Source organism: Anomalospiza imberbis, chromosome 3 (genome assembly GCF_031753505.1).
Source record: "Anomalospiza imberbis isolate Cuckoo-Finch-1a 21T00152 chromosome 3, ASM3175350v1, whole genome shotgun sequence".
Taxonomy (NCBI): domain Eukaryota; kingdom Metazoa; phylum Chordata; class Aves; order Passeriformes; family Viduidae; genus Anomalospiza; species Anomalospiza imberbis.
In genome coordinates this window covers 97,131,213-97,146,894 of record NC_089683.1, presented here as the reverse complement: position 1 = coordinate 97,146,894, position 15,682 = coordinate 97,131,213, and the positions used below count along the sequence as shown (strand labels likewise).

The 15,682-nt window shown below is 42.5% G+C and overlaps 1 long non-coding RNA gene across 1 annotated transcript in view; it reads left to right on the top strand.

The window, feature by feature from the left end:
• Nucleotides 1-632: 632 nt before the first annotated feature.
• The window catches only part of LOC137471505 (uncharacterized), a 73,405-nt gene continuing 58,355 nt past the window's right edge, over nucleotides 633-15,682 (top strand). The window contains exons 1-2 of the long non-coding RNA XR_010997662.1: nucleotides 633-731; nucleotides 4,584-4,663. This is a non-coding gene — a long non-coding RNA (uncharacterized lncRNA). The remainder of the gene's footprint in view (nucleotides 732-4,583; nucleotides 4,664-15,682) is intronic.

Genomic DNA, 15,682 nt, shown 5'->3' with positions numbered 1-15,682 from the left:
TTAGAAGGCTGTAGGGTTTGTTGCCAAAAGTTTGCACAGACGACTCTTAGTGAATTGGTGACTTCAGAGCTCGGATGGACATTTGGAGCCCAAGGTGAGCTCCTACCTCTACACAGGCTTAACAAACCTGATCAAAACCTTCCTGTTTTTGTTTTTTTTTTTCTTTACTTCTGTAGCGCAAGGCTAAGGAAATGGGACGAGGACAAGGGCAGTGCAGCAGAGAGGAAGATGGTTCCAGGAGATCGCCCACGGTGTTTTGTGGCAGCGCGGCAGCGCTCTGCCGGCCGCTGCTCCAGCCGGAGCTTTGGCTCCCGCCGTGCCCGCAAAGCGCAGCCACAGGCAGCCGGCGCCTGCCGGCGTTCCGGGAAGGCGGGACGGGACAGCACGGGACAGCACGGGACAGCACAGCCCTCCAGCCGAGCCGACAGCTCCCGAGCTTTGCCGGCGAGCCCCGGCTGCCCCGGGACTGGCCCAGGACGGGTGCGGCGGGAGCCCCGCCCCGGCCCGGCCCGGCCGAGCGGAGCAGGGCAGGGCGGGGCAGGGCAGGGCGGAGCAGGGCAGGGCAGGGCAGGGTAGGGTAGGGTAGGGCAGGGCAGGGCAGGGCAGGCTGTGCCGGCTGTGCCTCCCGGGGGCGGGCTGAGACATCGGGAGTGACCGTCGCGGGGAAAGCGCCCGCTGGCCCTGCGAGCCAGGCACAAGGAAACTTTGGAGACCTTCAGTGCCATGCAAGGGTGAGTGATTTCAATGCTTCTATAATAGGAAGGAGGATGCTGTGGGTGCGTTTTCATGTTCTGAAGAATGTAATGTTAATTTTGCTTATTTTCACCAATGCAATCCCAGAAATGTTGCTCAGATAGAAAACCTGTACTAATTTGCTAAGAATGATTTTCAATTTGCCATTATGAGGGATCAGGTGAGATAGGAAAAGAAGAAATTGTTTCTGCCAAGCTGCAGCAATGTCCCAGGTGCTCAGATGTGCTCCTTGTCACCTTGAGTGTGGTAGGAACAGGTGAGGAAAGAGGGTGTCAATAAAGGCAGGTGGTAGGACTCCTGCCCCACTGGTTTTATGGAGCAATTTGTCTGGGGCAGAGTTTGGTGCAGTTCTGCTAGTTGAATATAGAGTTCCTGTTGGTCTCAGTTGGATGCTTTTGCTCCAAGTCCATTTGGGACTGGCTTAAAGGCCAGTACAACACTTGTTAGTGGTCATGAGTAGCCAGCTTCTAGGTGTAATGTATGGACTCTAGGTTTGGGGGGAGTGGGGAGAAGAGGCTTTCAGGTCTTCTGAGACCACTTTTTAGATTAACATAGGCTGCTGCCTTCAGCTTTATAAACTTCTTTGTATACAACTTCTTTGTTACAGAATGAGGTAGGTTGCCACTTGTATTACAGTTCTGAGGATGACTCTCCAAAGTACAATACTAAGGTGTAAAAAATGTGGGTTTGTGTATGCAAGTTGCTTCCTCTCAGTGGTGGGAACTGAGGCCTGACTGGGTAAGTGTTTGAACCTGGGATGCCACTGATCATAGCCAGGTTTGGACTCAGGCTCCTCCAAGAAGCCTCATACCTTAAATCCTAGTGCTCTCTGTCATCTTCCATTTTTTTTGCCAAGATCCATTTAACTTAAATTACAGTAAGATTTTTGAATTATCCTTTTGTCTGTGCTTGGTTGTATAAGGGCTGGCTTTGACAGGTATTGCATGTTTAAAAGCAAGATACTACCTTTCTACAAAAATGCACCTGTCTGCATAAACATTTGTTTTCTTGGCTTTTCTTTTAAAAATGAGGTGTCTGTAGTGCTGTGGTTAGGGTAATTAACTGCACTTCTGGGATTCCCTACTTGTTTGAAGCTTGGGAACTCAAATTGCTTAGCACTTCATGGACTCAAATCCTTTCAATTGACTTGAAATACCAAACTTTGGATGTGTGGTTTTCAAATGGGGATTTGGCTTCTTAAAAGCCATGATATCCTGAGATATGTTGTTACTTTATTATTGCACAGAGAATTTGAAAACCCTCCCTTGATGCTTTTGTCCAAGGACCTTACCATGTAGCACTGAGGCTAACTTTCTCTGAAACCAATGAAAATCATTCTGTTAACCTCAGTGGTAGCTAGCTTGGCTCTTCTGGCTTGTAAAAGCACTCAAGAGGATTATCACTGTAGAGACCAATGGCATATTGTGGCTGTAAAAGTCTCATTTCAGACACAAAACCTTTTGGGTCTGCACACTGGCCACCGCCCTAGATAAAAGTTGTTTGGGGCTTCCCATGGTGGTGTTCTCTTGCAGAAAAGGTGGAGTTTGTAGCAGCAAAGGAGTATTTGTTTGTTTGTTTGGAGGATTTTTAGTTCCTTAGTGAAGGAAGCAAGAAAATAGGTCCTTGTGTGTTTTCTTATGCAACCTTGAAATCACACTAAAGAAGTTCAATTTTCATTAAGCTATCTCCCCCCAAATTCATTTTTTTACCTTCTGGCCCTGAAAGTTTCACTGCTGTCTGAAACTCCTGATATCCACATGGGTCAACCTCACTAGAGAAAAAACATGGGGATGTGACTTTTTTCACTATCTTAGTGAAATTAATGAAATTGAACTTCATTGAAATTGGTCACCAACATGAACAAAGGTGTGAGTGCTTTAGGGAGAGAGGTATAGAAAAAGTATGAGGTGCATCTCTGAGATGATGAGGGTGATTCTGGCCGAAGGAGCAAAATTCACTGGACTCCAGTTTCTCTGACTGGTGAACCTGTCTGTGGGCTTTGCCACCTGCAGGGCAGGAGCAGATGAATCTCAGAGGTGTTATGTGATGGTGTGCAGCCAGACTTTGGGTTCATGGACATGCAGCAGGAGGTTCATGGACATGAATCAGGGTCTTGTTACTTAAATAATTTGAAGTAGTGCCATGCTCACAACTGTTCCTCCATCCCTAGTTTGGTAAGCACTTCTGCAGTGCTCCTGAGGGATAACCTTTGTCTGTCCCCAGTGCACTGCTGCTCTGCATGGCTCCAGCACAAGCACCACTGCCTCTGGGTGCTGCTTCTTGCATATCAGCAGCTGGCTCTGCCTTCAACGTTGCTGTGAATAGAGGTAAATGACTTTTACAACTTGGGTTATTTTCAGCTAGGAAATAATACTTTTGTCTTCTGAGTGTAATCACCCAACATGTGGTGTCTCCACAGGGCCTGGAGACCACCATCAGTCAGTTGGTGCTTGGACTGAAGTATCAGTATTAAAAGGATGGGTCTAAAGCTTTGGAGGTGTGGGAATTAGTGGAAAGGTTTGCATCTTTCTAGAAGCCAGTCTGTTCACTGACAAGAAAGAAGATGCTGGACTGTGTTGGGGGCTGACACCATGGCTTTGATGAAAAGTAGAAAAGGCTCTGATCTGGTGTAGTTTTGTCTCCCCAGTTGTTTAGGTAGACAAGCATCTGCTCAGAAGGAAAAATGGACAGTAGGGCTGGCATAGCCTAGCTAGCTCCTAGTGACTTAAAACCAACCAAACAAAAAAGCCTTGGAGAACCTTTGTCTTTGAGAAGATATGTTACATAAATTGCAAATTTTAAAACAATCATTTTTGCTATGCTGCTTTTTGATATTGCAGAATCTGTGTGATTGTATCTCACTATGACCTTGCTGTTGGTGACCTTGGAAGCTAAGTGAGTTGGCTTCTATAAAACTGATGGTGTGTTTAAAGGTGAGCAGTATTTATGAGCCATATTTGTTGGACTAAATCCATGTACGGAGCACTGTTCCTTCCTTTGAAACTTGCAGCAGGCTAGCTTGTAAGTTGCAAGACTTTTACCCAAGATTTTTTGATGGATGGTGGTATTTAAACATCAAGCCTCTTAGATACGTACAATAAAATGTGGCAGAAAACAGGTGTATCTGTAATGCTTTCTGTGAATCATCCCTAGTCTGAGACTGCCCTCTCTTGGAGGCCCTCAGTTGTTTTTTTTTTTTTTTTTTTTTTCCCCTCCCTTCCCCGGAGTGGGGGCTTGGTTTTCCTTCTGGAGAAATCACTAGAAAATTTCAAAATAATTCAAAATACTTGCTGCTCTATTCACCCCGTGGTAGACAACTGTCTTCTAGGTGTTGGGATTTTTTCTTTCATTTTTTTCTCTTTCTTTAGAAACAAGGGAAATTGATGGAAGATTAGAAATAAATCAACTTTTCAAAGCACTAGTTTTGAATCTAGCAAGGGTAGAGTTCCAAGGAGCCAGAGGGATGTAGATGACCAAACCTTGCTGAACTTTGAGAGGGATTCCAATGTCATAGGATGTCAATGCCATAGGAAATCTTGCTGTGTTAGAATGCAGTGTCCTAAATCTTCTAGCTGATCATGTATGATGATTTTGAATTTCACTCTACTTAAATGTTTCAAGTAACATCGTTTTAGTAATATGACCAGGGCATCAAGAAGGTATAAGGACTAAAAGTTTTCTTTAGCTAAAATAATGCTGAAATATTTGTTTAAATTTAGCTAGGTTGACAAATTGGTCCAGACTTGTTTATCCAGCCTCATTCTGTCATCTAAACCAAAACATATGTATTTTATTAATCTGTCAAGGTTTTAAAAAAATAATTTTCCCAGGTGATTTAACATGACACAAACTTGGTGTGCCTGTGAACATGCTGCTATCCTGCTGTTAAAGCCTGACTTGACAAATTTTGGTGAGTAGCTTATTATTTGTTTTAGGGAGAAAAAAAATTTAAATGTTTCTGCTGGCCTAGGAGCAAATTTATTTTACTTTCCTATAATACTCCCCTGAAGCCTGATTTTTTTACCTAATTTCATGGGATATCCTGAGGTCAGAGGAGAGATTCTTGATGTTCTGATCCATGTTCCTGGCCAAACCAATATGTGTTTGACATTGAGAGTAAACCAACAGGCAGAAGATAGTCAGACTTGTAGGAGGGATGCAATCCGCACAGGGCTGAAGGCAGCTCAAGGAGGCCACAACAGCTCCAATTGTTTTTACTTCACTTGTTTTCAGGGCCATCTTCTCAGAGTGAGCCTACCTGCTTTCAGGTTGAAGACTTCAAGGGGCCAAATTAGTTTTTTGGTTTGTCTGTGGTCACATTATTAGGCACTTCATAATAAAATCCTGGAAACTTGGGATTACCCCAGATCTTGTGTCTTTGCTGAACAAAGCTTCACTCAAGCCTTTAGCTGTCACATATTCCCAAAGGTGTTCTTCAGCTCACTGAATTGGTGTGTGTTGTTGGTTTTGCTGCAGCAATTCCAATGTAGAAAATGCTTTATCTTTTCCCAGAGGAAAAAGGAAATTAATTGATTAGCATTTGTTGACTCACCAAGATCACAGCAGCCTTCAAAGCTATCCAGCTTTAAAAAGAGTATTCTGAATGTCTGTCTCTGTGAAGACTAACTTTTCAAGGGTGAAATAAGTTATCTTTTGTCTTCTTCCTGTGCAATTAATAATTCCTCTGTCTATTAAGACAAGAAAATGCCCGATTTTTTTTTTCTTTTAGCCCCACAAGCAGATGTCTGAGAACATTCTCCCATCGTGGTGGGAGCATGTTCCTTCCAGAGCCTGTAGGGGGTGGAAAATTATTTTGGCCTCAAACCTTAATTCAGAGGTGCTGAATAAATAGCCACTCTAATAGCAGGAATTTTAAGAGCATACTTCTTTAAGATGCTTTAAACGTTCCACTATGGTGGAACAAATCCTTTAAGTTCAGTTGTCCTCCTGAGCCCTGGCTAACACCAAACTTGGAACAAGTGCTGTTCTGATTGAATACAATCTAGAATAGCTGCTGGAAAAATTGGCTTAGCCTTTGGATTTTTGTGGGCTTCAGTTGCTTGTAGCCACCATGGTATTCCAGCATAGGAAATGGAAATAAGTAGTCAGCCAGTTTTTGGTAGCATTTAGCACATCTCGCTGCATTTTGAAGACTAGGACAGCTTGTAATGGTTTATATAGAGATATCTTGTGTTCTTCTGATGCTTCCAGATCTGGGGCTTGTGGCTTCTAACCAGTGAACTCTCAGCACGTTTCATATGAGACAAGTATTTAAACTTCTTCTCTTGTCTCCCCTTTCTTGCTGGAGAGGAAAATCGTCAACACAGGAAGACCAGGGTGTCTTTTAGCTCCTGCTCCACTGATATGCTGGGGCTGGTACAATTGCATCAAAGTTCTTTTTCCTCCAATGCCCTCTTCAGCTTGGAGACACGGAGCAGAACGGAGAGGACAAGAAAGTAGCAGCCTAGCAGGGACAGCAGCTAGGAGATACAGCAGATGACAATACTGTGCCTAATTCCCTTTGGTAGTACAAGGACAACACATAAGTGCTTTTGACCTTCTGAAAGGCATTCTCCTGAATGGAGACTGGTGACAGAAGACAGTGTTTAACAGGGTTGGAAGGTAATTTAGATGGAGGGCAGACTCCTGTGAAATCACTGTACAGAATCACCCCCCAGGGCTGTACAGAAGATTTCTGCTGTGATTTGAGACTGCAGGGTTCCCTGTTCAAGAGAGCAAGTGAGGGAGAGGCAGTATCAGTGCAAAGACTGGTTTTTATAAAACCAGAAAAAGGCAGGTCAGGAGAGGGATTTGAGTGGGGCACAGGTACAGATTGTGCTGTGAGATAAAATGTGACACATTGTTTCCTGCACAGCCCCTGGGATCTAATGGTGTGACTTAGTTCTGGCTGCAGTCTGTCCCTCTTTGAGGTATTCAGGCTCTGTCCTTTTCCTATATATTGTCAGGACTCTTACAAGAGCCTAATATCCCTGAGGTCTCTGTCAAATTGGGATTGGAACTGGACAGATATTTATTTTAAAAGGGAAAATAAAACCCAAAGCCTCTCTGTCAAGTAAGGTAAGAAGGGCAGCAGAAATTACTGAATAATCTGCTTCTACTTCAAAGATGTAGTAAGATTATTTTTCTTAAAAACAGCTTTTTAATTTTTTTTTAAACCCAGTGACCTCTTTTGATGTCAGACTTCAGATAAAACATATCCAAAAATCCTAAGGCAGTGTCTTTAACAATAATGTTTCACACATGCTCCAAAAACACCCATAAAAACACATGTGAAGAGTGGAAAGTATTTAATTTTCTCCCTGTGGGCTCTGTCCCTGTATATGAACAAGTCAATCACCAGAAGAGCAGCAGAGTCAATGACGTTTTAATCCAATTGTTCTGTGATCTAATTTGCTTCTTGCTTACCTACCGTAATGACCCCAGTGTTGGTGTGTCTGGGGTCAGTGCTGGGGTAAAAGAGTATTTGCAGTGGCTGTTGGGGGAGCTACATCCAGGCTGACTGGCTGCTTCCAGCCAAAAAGCATCCTACCTAAGTTCCTCCTTTGCTCTCCCCAAATGAAGCATGAATCTGAATGTACCTCATTTTCTCAACTGCTAATTCTCAGGAAGCAAGTTGGGATTTTGGGATCTGAGGTATTTCCCCTTCTGTGGAATTTGATTGAGTTCTGCTAGCTCAAATGGTATGAATCGTTAGTAATTTTGAGACTCGAAAATACTAGCAACAGAGATGAATGGACTGAACAAAATATACCATGCTTTTTTAGATACAAAGGAAAAAACTAGCAGAGCTCAGACATGTCTTGTAGACATTCTTTTTTTAGTTTTACCGGAAGTTGAGAAATTAAAGCTGTTTGACTCTGACATATATGCAAATGCAGAACCAAGCTTGGAAATTTATGGGAAAGATGAAGCATCCTCTTTGCTCGGCCTCTGAAGCTGTTGCCCAAAAGGTGGCAGTCTCTGCTAGCAGGAGTGTGTCTCTTGCTGGCAGATTGATGCTTTTCCTTAAGGTTCATTCAGTTCAGTGTTCTGCATTGGTTGGGTTTTTTCCCTTCCCCTCCTCCCTCCATAACCTTTATCTTTCAAACGAGACCAGCAGCCTGTATATTTGACAAATATTTGTCTAGCACTGTAAATGCACACAGACTTAAAAACGACCTTTGAGTTAAACCAGAACAGATTCCCACACAAAAAGGAATTAGTTATAGTTAGGTTTATTTTTTCCTAAGCTGTGTAAACAAAAATTATTAGAATGCATGGTATGAATGCTTCATCTCTGCATCTGTGGCTGGGCTTCCACAGCTTTTTAAAATGTAATCACAGCTACAACCATTCCCTAAAAACCATGCCAAAGGCCTGGACCTGTACTCTTCAGTTATAAGCAGAGCTTCCTGGTTTATGCAGTGTTCGCTTAGCTTGGGGTGAGACCTGAAGGACTTGAAGCTGTCCCTGTGTTGTCATTCAGACCCTCTGGAGCTGGGAGTCTTTGCTTGCTGATGTTTTTCTAGTGGAGCTGTATTTACTTGCCAGCCTGAACTCTACTCCACAAGCACAAGTGTTGTTCCTGAAGTTCCTGAACCACTGCTGGGTCTGACAGCAGCAACAAGCCTGTGGATCTTCCTGCAAGATCCAGCCAGTGGTCATTACGGGACAAGGGGGAATGCATTTCATACTCTGATGTTTCCACTTCCTTACACACGTGACTGAAGAGCTCAGTGAACCTAGGGAATGGAAAATGTCTGCAGAAGCAGATAATTCTGTCCTTCCATTTGGGCACAGAAACTCAAGTTTACCTCTTGGGACACTCAAAGGCATGTGCTGGTTATTCCTTAAAAACATATGGAAAAACAGACTTTCCAGAATGGATCTTTTGCACTTAGAAGCCTGACATTATATTTTAGGCCCTTTGTAAGGTAGGGTTAAACTAACAAGTGTATTCTAGAGACAATTTCAGTGGGTCTGAGCTTACTGCTTTGCAGTCATTCTAAAGTAGCTTTGTCTTTAGAGCATGACAATTTTTATGCCACTTTGATTGGACTAAAAGGATCTTCATAATAATAGTAGTAATAATAATAATTCAAACTAGCATGGTACCATTAGAAATTGGATTTAACTAATCTGTTTATATCATTGGGCCTGCTCTCAAATTGTCTTCTCTTCTTTAAAAAAGAAATTGCTTGGTTAAAAAATCTGACTCAGCCTCACTAAAAAATTATATGACTTGGAATGAAAACCTGGAATTATGGGAATTTTTTTGGTGCAGAGAGAATTTGGGAGTGTGGTACTAGTTTGTTTTTAATAATGTGTTTATTTGTTTGCCAGACCCTATGGAAATGATGAGTGTAAAACCCAGCTTTCCTCACTACTGATCTTTGGAAGGGCTTTTAGTTTCACTGTTGCCTGCGTTAAGGCTTCACAAAATGGGATAAGTAGTCAAAAGCCATGAGCACAGAAAATGTCTAAGGGCATCTGATCCACATCAGGGAAGGTAGGTCAGAGCTAGAGAAGATTCAGATCACAGGAACAGTAATTGTCAAAGGCACCGAACAACTTCTGTACAGCAAATATGCTTGGGGCTTCCTTTCTTGGGGAAAAAAACTACTGAGAAAAGATGGACAAGAGTATTTTGATGTCACAAGGAAAGGGAAGATGAAAAGGGATTTTCTTGCTGCTGCTTATAATCAGAGATCCAGGGAATGTGAAAAATTTTAGTTGGTTTGGGATTTAAAGCAAGGGGATGTGGTTTGTAATGTCATCTAAGCAGTTGCACAGAGGCTAGAGGTACGAGAACTTCACATGGGTTCAGGAGTGTGGGATTAAGGAGTCTCACAGGAGACCTGTGAATTGTGCTGATCCTGGCAGAGTGAGGAGTTGCCACATGCTTGCATTAGTCTTGCTTTTTCCCCCCCATTATCTGGTATTTGCCAGTGTCAGAAACAGATAACCCAGGCTATAGAGACTGATGTGGCCAAAAGATGGGCCCATCTACTGCGTGTGTCAGTGATTTTTAAACACTTCAATAACTAAATTTCATGTGGATAAGAATCAGTTTGAAAGTCAACTCTTTAAAGATTCTTTTTGTATTTAGGCAATCATGACTTCTAACTAAGTTTTCTCCTTTCAAAGAAATATTTCACAGATGTAGAAGGAAATTGGATGATCTGGATTATTTCACAATCGATGTAGAATTTCCTTCCATATTTTTTACCCTTTACCCTCTTGGCTTGGCACACTGCAGTTTCTCACTAGAGGCCAGATTCTGGGAGATGAATATTCTAACTTCTACAGAAAGTTTCCTGGAGGCATTTGTCAGGGGAAAAAAAAAAGCCCTCAGTTTTTTCTATATTAGAGGTGTTTTTTTTGGTTTTTTTTTTTTTTGTACATTTTCATTTGTTTGCAGGTTTTTTCTTTTTTTTTTTTTTTTGTTGGTTTGTTTTCTGGGTTTTTGGAGTAGGGGCTGTTGTTTTTTTTTTCCTCCTTTTTTTTTTTTTTTTTTAGCTGATCACATTCTGGAGCATTTAATTTGTTCATATCTGGATTACACCAAAAACAAGGAAAAAAAGAAACCTACATAGAAAACCTCCAAACCAGTAGATTGTTCCTCCCCTGTGCGCAGAAGTACCATGACCACATTGGCCCTGCACATGTTGCATAGATGCTTAAATGCAGACAAGCTGCCACTGTCATTAAAATAATTCATAAAAGGGTTTCAATTAAAGGTTTTAAAAACTCACATTGTCCTTGTTTCCTCAGATAAATTTCTGGGGGGTTCTGTCAGCTGCCATTGGGAGACCCATTGAAACACTGGAAACCTACTTGGTTAGATGCTATCTAAAACTTGTTGGGGGTGGAATAGTCAATAATATTTGTTGCGAAGATTTTTTTTGTGTAAGTTGGGTGAAAATGGCCCTTCTTAAAACAATAAATAGTCCACCAGCAAACTAGCCAAGGCATAAGTTATAATACATTAATAAGCTTATGTAAGTATAACCTTTTGTTGTTTTTGTTATATTTTTATAATCTACTAGGGAATAAATTTCTTAATCAGATAAGGAAAGGAATGAATGTTAAATGCACATTGCATTAAAATAGACCTGGAGTCTTAGTTTCTTTGGATCTCTGTTGCAAAGATGTTTGGATCAAAGCTTATTTCTTTAATGACAAATAAATTGCATTAAACACAATTATATGCCTTTCATGAAGATTCAAAGACAGAGTTTGTCAGCCATGCAAATATTTTGGCATATGCATTACAGGTTTCTTCTGGGCTGGGCAACCTCTAATTTAATTTAAGAAATGAGTGGGGGAGAATCATATTTATAATAATAAAGTCTGTTTCAGAAGAAAAGGATAGGAGCCTGTTTACTGCCTTCAGTGGGCTTTAGATCAGAAGCAAAATTATCACAGTTATCTCTAATGCCCTTAAAATTATTGTCATAAACTTCCTTTTCTTCTCTTCGGTATCCACATGGAAGATCTTGTAATCTCTGCTAATTTTGAGGCAACAGTTTCCCTGACTTTATTAGAGGCTTTCCAGAACTGTGTTAATGAAACAATGATACATGACAGGTTGGGTGTTATGGTCTAATAATGATCTGCCTCGGAGGTTAATGGCATTTGGCTCGCAGCCTCCGAGTAATAGGCTGCGTGTGCACTCAGTGCCCAGGTGTAGCATTATTAATTCACTTTGGTTTACTCCAGGCCCTACATGCATCATCAAAACTTTTGGCCCTTCCTTCTTCAGCCCCAGAGGAGCCTGGTGTTCAAGGAGAATAGCAAGATTTTGCTAAATGAGAGTAACGCATCTCAAAACAGAAATGGGATGAGAGGAGACTTTCCCCTGCTCCTCCCCAGGCTGCAGCCTGTCCCGCATGCCTGGTGCCCTTCTCCCTTGCCTGGTTCCTTCTCTCTTGCCTGGTGCAAGGCTGGAGCTAGGCACAGAGCTATGCTTTGCTGTCTTCTCCCCCTGCCCCACTCTGATGGGGAGGTGGTAGCCTAGGCTGTGCCACTTCTGCTACAATGCTCAGCTTTGACAATTAAACCTCGAGGACAAAGGAGCTGAAAGACCATGGGAAGCAGGTGACAGCAGCCTGTACCTAGAGCTTGGAGGCTTTGCAAACAAATTAGCTTCAGCCATAGGGTGGGAATGCACAGGGTGGAGGCAGAAGCAGAAGAGCAGGAGATGGCACGAGGCAGGACATGTTCCCAGTAACACTGGTGTGGTTGTGGTGGTGCATGGCTGCATGTAATGAGGCAGGGTGCATTCACAAATGTTACATTTTTTGGTTCTTATATGACTGTTGTTACTGCAAAGAGTGGTAGCAGCTTGTGAATACTGAGTGATATGGATGTGTAATTAGCTCAAACCTGGAAGAGAGGGAGGAGGCATTTTGTTTAGCTAAGGTATGCTCCCTCTGGAAGAGAAAGTAGCCCAGAGGCTCAAGAAAAAAATTTATATACAATTTCCCTAGGTTAAAATTCAAACCCTCCCCCAAATCCTGCTATAGTAGAAACAAGGAAACTGAAACACCTACTTATTGCATTAACAAAGCCAGACAGTCCTGGGGGTATGAAATAGAGCACCGAGTGCATATGCTGCTGGGTGGGAATGACGCAGACGCTGCTCTTGAATGAGGCACCACTGCCTGCACTCTTGATTTTCTGAGCTACTTAAGGAACCCAAGCACTGCTCTGCTGGTAGAAAAGGGCCAAGAAAAATGAATACTCATCTCATTCTCACCTGATGAATTTTGCTTGTGGGTTAACAGGCTTGGGACCCCAAGCACTCTTTTCAGATAATACAGTTGTTATCACATGGAATATGAGGAGAATGAGTGTTTCTGTACTTCAGTTGCTTGACAAAGAATGACTTCCAGAGTGACATGTCTCCACTGTTCACAGGGAAGGGCAAACAATAATGCTGTGTATTGTGTTCAATGTTTGTCTAGCGGAGTGATTTCTTTTTGTGCTATGATTTTTGATTTCTTAGTGCTCAAAATGGGAGCTTTTTTTAGCAGACATATAACTAGACTTTGTGATGATGTTGTCCAATGATTTAAAATGGCCTCGTACGTGGGAGGAGAAACTATGAGTTTACAGTGAAGAACAAATCCTTTAAATGCTATCCAGGAAAGGACAGACAACTGATTTGGAGTGAAGAATATTAAAATATCACCACTGTAGTATAATATGTCCTGTGCCAATACTTTCTCCTAAAACTTCAGCTCCTGAAAAGAGTAAAGATGCTGCTCCTGTGAGGCTGCTGCTGCTCTGTTTTCCAGATGCACTGATGTCTGAAAGGGTGTCTCTAGCCGAGACTGATGTCTGCAGGGTAACTGCGTGGGAGACCAGGTGTGCCGTGGGATGGAGGGGGCTCAGGAAGCCAGAGTGCTATTTCTGGCTCTCTCAAGGTTCTGGCGCATGACCTGGGGAAAGGCACTCAGCCTCTCCCTGCCTGTGTTTCCTTTCCTGTTTATATAGCCTGCACACCCTTCAGGCAGAGTCTTCTCCAACTGCTTTCAGTATTGAAAGTCTACTTTTCCTCATCTCTGAAAGGAGGGCTATGGCTACGTCTATTAAGGGCTATGGCCCTTAATATATGATTATGGATAAATTAAGAGATATGGAGGTCCTTCATGATCCTAGTCAGGGATTTGCCTGTGAACAACGAACATATTTACTCTTTCCTGTGAATAATAGATTGTTCACTCTCTCATGACTCTTCTTTTCCCCAGTTGAATTGCCTCAATCTAAGTTCCAGAGGATTATTAATATAGTAGCCATTGCGTATTTTTTTTAAAAGTCAGAGTGAACTTGAGAAGGCAAGATGCTGAAACAATGACTTGTTGCATATAGGTCCCTCTTGATTATTAGAGTACTTTATGAAACATACCTGTGGTATGGAGTAGTGACAACAATTTATGTGCAAGTCGTAATAATCCAGAAAAGAGTGCTATGTTAGGAGAAGATACATCACCAGCAGCCTGAGATAGGTGAGGCAGCTGTACTTCCAGGCCCAACCTGCAGTGAGGATAACAATGTATTCCCAGGCTTGGTAAAGGCTGTGTGCTGCTCTCTTTTCCTGCTGAGTAGGGCAGAGGTCCTCTACTGAGGGGTGGGGGAAAAGGTTTATGTATTTTTTGCCCTGGTCTCCAGTAGCTGACTCCCTTGTATTCTTGCTCATAGAGATAACCCTGGCTCCTAGGCTGGTTCATGTCCTCACTAGCTAGTTCAGCTCAGGCCTTTCTTGCACTCACATACTCCCCTGTGCACCTGCGCTCACTCCATGGACACATGACACTCCAACCCAGATTCTGAGTTGGGGTTGGTAGATGCACTTAGATCCCTGTACACACGCATGTAAATAATGAATAGAATCCCTCATCCCGCATAAAAGTTAGAAATTAATTTGATAAGAAGCCAGGGTCGGTGCAGCCAGACAAGTATACCAAAGAGCAAACTGGTCACATGTGGCCAATCTTTTATATTCCTTTGTCTCCTTATTTTCCCTGTTCAGCTGTTCATTTGAAATCACCTAAATCCATTAATTTCTCCACCTCTGGTACCTTTCCTAACACCCTGTAGAAAGTCTTCTGCAATCCCAAATTGCTCTGCCCCTGTATTCTACAATGTGTCCCATACCCCTGGGCAGCAACTCCCCTCCATCCAAAAGGCATTCTAGTGTTGATCCATCTTGATGAGTTTCATGCCTAGGCACTGGGTCTGAAGCCCTGCTGGGAGAGTCCCGGGAGGGGTCTAGGTAGAGTCTCTTTTTCTTAATTTGGGTTCCAGCCCTAGTGCCTCTGTAGTCCTGTGGGATTGTGGAGATCAGGCTATGGTGAGCTCATGGCTCCTGTGACTAGCCAGGGCTGGGTATTATTTGGGCTTCCCCTCCTACCACCATGTCTCTGTGCTCATTTGGGTGCGTGCAAAGGAATTTTTATCACGTGACCTAACACTCCTGCAGTTTTCTTTCAACTTGTTAAGCAGCTACAGGAAAAAAAAGTGAGTAAGCAGGAAAACCCAAATCTGTGGCTGTTTAATTCATGGCTACCCAATGTACCTAGTGCCTGAGAAACACATATATCACCCTTGTCAAAACTATATAGTGAAACCCATGGCAAACCAGCATAACTACTTTTCTGTATTAGCAATTCTGCTCTTGCTTGCTATTTTTTTAACATCATTCTTCAAACCGTAAGTACAAAACCATAATTAGTACTCAGAGCAGATACAGCAACTTCAAAAACAGAAATCAAGCAATAAACCCTGGGGCAACATAACCACATCTTGGTTGTCACTAGTATGTTACAGAGGCAGTAATGATATACGGAAGTGTATGGCTTCATGTGGAGATGAGATAGGAGGCATTTATGAAGGTTAACACAATTTCTGCACAAAAATTGAAGGGCTTTATCTGAGGATGATGGCAACAAACTCCCAGGTTTGTGCTTGTGGTGAGTTAGGTTATATCCTGCTAGTTATTTGTCAGGCTGTTTTCTGTAGCAAAGTGAAAGCTTTAGATTCCCTCTTTCACTTATGTATCATCTTGTTAACAAATTCTTCAACAAGCTACCAACTTCCTTGTTGGCCTGGGCAAAAGTCAGACCTATAATAACAAGTTTGCTTTTTCACCCTCAGCTTTTGCAGAGATGGCTTCTTTCCCAAATAAAAAACTGAGCTGGAGGAAAGACTCACTATTTGTTTCTTTCTCTTCCATGTGATGCTGGGCAGTGGTTGCGTGTTTAGTACAGAGCAGCCTTTCATGAAGTTGTGCTTGCTTCAATTTGAGCAGCCTGAGCTGAGGGCTGTGCCTGGGCAGAGCTCATGCAAAAGCTTGGTGTGGACATACAAAAGGATCAGTTGACTGCAAGCCAGAATCTGATAATGACAGTTGGTATCTTGGGTC